The sequence below is a fragment of the Pristiophorus japonicus genome, unplaced genomic scaffold (assembly GCF_044704955.1).
Source record: "Pristiophorus japonicus isolate sPriJap1 unplaced genomic scaffold, sPriJap1.hap1 HAP1_SCAFFOLD_265, whole genome shotgun sequence".
NCBI classification, from domain to species: Eukaryota; Metazoa; Chordata; class Chondrichthyes; family Pristiophoridae; genus Pristiophorus; species Pristiophorus japonicus.
In genome coordinates this window covers 463,441-466,035 of record NW_027252395.1, presented here as the reverse complement: position 1 = coordinate 466,035, position 2,595 = coordinate 463,441, and positions in this window count along the sequence as shown.

The window sequence follows — 2,595 nt, the reverse complement described above, 5'->3', positions numbered from 1 at the left end:
CCCAGATCCTGCAGTAAAGTACATTTCACACCAAATCCTGTGTAACTGGCTCCCTTGCTGTAACCTGACGGCTGATTCCCTGTTCCTGTGTGTTTCCCTTTTACAGCTAATGTGGTGACGATTGTGATCCTGTCCCGGGGAAAGTGCGGTCTCTCGAGATGTATCACTCGCTACCTGGTGACCATGTCAGTGGCGGATCTACTGGTCATTATCACTGATGTGATACTGAATCGGATTAATGATTATTATTTCCCGACTACCTTCCTGCACATCACATCTGTGTGTTCTTTCCTCCTAGCGCTGGTTCGTGCAGTCACCGATATTTCTGTCTGGTTAACCATCGCTTTCACTTTCGATCGTTTTGTTACCATTTGTTGCCAGAAGCTGAGGGCTAAATATTGCACCGAGAAAACTGCATCCCTGGTTATAGGAACCGTGTGCCTGCTGTTCTGTGTAAAAAACATCCCCTGGTACTTTATATATGAACCCCACTATACAATCGACCATGTACCCTGGGGCTGTATTGCAAAACCCGAGTATTACACTGTAACTGCTTGGGTAACATTTGGCTGGATTAACCGCTGTTTAACCCCACTGCTCCCAATATTCCTGATACTGCTGCTCAATGCTCTGACTGTAGGATACATTTTGGCGGCCAGTAGAGTCCGCAGGAGGCTGAGGGGCAGCAAAAATGATGTGAATCACAATGATCCGGAGATGGAGAACCGAAGGAAATCAATCATCTTACTCTTCGCTATATCCGGTAACTTCATACTGCTCTGGATGGCGTATGTGATATATTTCTTATTATACCGAATTACAAACCACTATTATTCTACAGGTTTCAATGACCCGATGCTTATTGCAGACTTTACCAGCTACATGCTGCTGCTTTTGAGCTGCTGTACAAACACGTGTATTTATGCAGTAACCCAGACTAAATTCAGAGATGAGCCGAAAAATGGGTTGAAGTATCCTCTGAGAATATTATTTAATTTATTTCAGGAAAGAGAAGTTCAGAGCAATTCCCAACATTAGATCTGCCTTACATCACACATCGTACCCTGAGTTATATTTTACCTGAACCTCAGCAGGCTACAACTCAGGCCGAGGCTTCTTCAGACATAACACTGGGCAATATCTGACACGGCCTGCGGTTTCCAATGAAAGTGTCTGTGAACAAGGTAGAAGACCATTATGTAGACAGTGGGTTATAACAGCAGTGGCAGTTTAATTGGATTAAATCATGCTCCTGGACACAAAGAGATACAAGTCCCAGCATTGAGGTTTAGGATGTTGTGACCATGGAATGTTTATTGGCGGATGAACATCAGAACACGTGGGTTATCCCAGGGGAGTGTAAAAGGAAAATACGCCTTTCGATGTAATAGCTGAAGAATATCAGGAAGTGAATGATAACTGTGTTGGTTTTTGAGTGTGGAAAATCCTGGAGAATAATAAACAGATCATTATATCAATCAGCATGTATTGTCTTTGAAAGTTTACATTCTCCAGTTCACGAACAGCTTCTCCATCACCTGCGGCTCTGTGGAATTTATTGGAACTGAAGTGATGTTGATTGTGGACCTGAGTCCATTGTCCTGGTGTCTGTGAACGGTGGTGTTTCCAGCAGCGAGTCCCCTTTCCCACTGTCTGTGTACAATGGTGTTTGCAGAGTAACAACACCACTGGCAATGAGAACCAGTAGCACGGTGTGTGGGCAGCTGCAGACTCTTCTCACGAAGAAATGACCCAGGTGGCCATTGCCTGCTGTCAGATATCTGTGACCGCAGGTCCGATTGGGCACTGTGACAGCAATGTGATTCTAACTTTTTGAAAAGTAAAATAGTGTCGCTTTCATCAAGCTCTCCTTCACCGAAAACATACTGAGGCTCACTATCTGCAGGAAAACTCAGCCATTGTCCGAACTCATTCGCTGCATATCAGGTATCAGGGTCCAGTGATCCAGACCCAGCTGAAGTGTGTGTGAATGTGAGGCTCAGTGTGTGAGGTACCAGTCTCAGGGTCCAGTGATCCAGACCCAGCTGAAGTGAGTGTGAATGTTTGGTCTCAGTGTATGAGGGACAGCCTCAGGGTCCAGTGATCCAGGCCCAGCTGAAGTGTGTGTGAATGTGAGGCTCAGTGTGTGAGGGATCAGCCTCAGGGTCCAGTGATCCAGACCTAGCTGAAGTTTGTGTGAATGTGAGGTTCAGTGTGTGAGGGACCAGTCTCAGGGTCCAGTGATCCAGACCCAGCTGTAGTGTGTGTGAATGCGAGGCTCAGTGTGTGATGGACCAGCCTCAGGGTCCAGTGGTCCAGACCCAGCTGAAGTGTGTGTGAATGTGAGGCTCAGTGTGTGAGATACAGCCTCATGGTCTAGTGATCGAGACCCAGCTGAAGTGTGTGTGAATGTGAGGCTCAGTGTGTGAGGGATAGCCTCATGGTTTAGTGATCCAGACCCAGCTGAAGTGTGTGTGAATGTGAGGATCAGTGTGTGAGGGACCAGTGTCAGGGTCCAGTGATCCAGACCCAGCTGAAGTGTGTGTGAATGTGAGGCTCAGTGTGTGAGGGGCCAGTGTCAGGGTCCAGTGATCC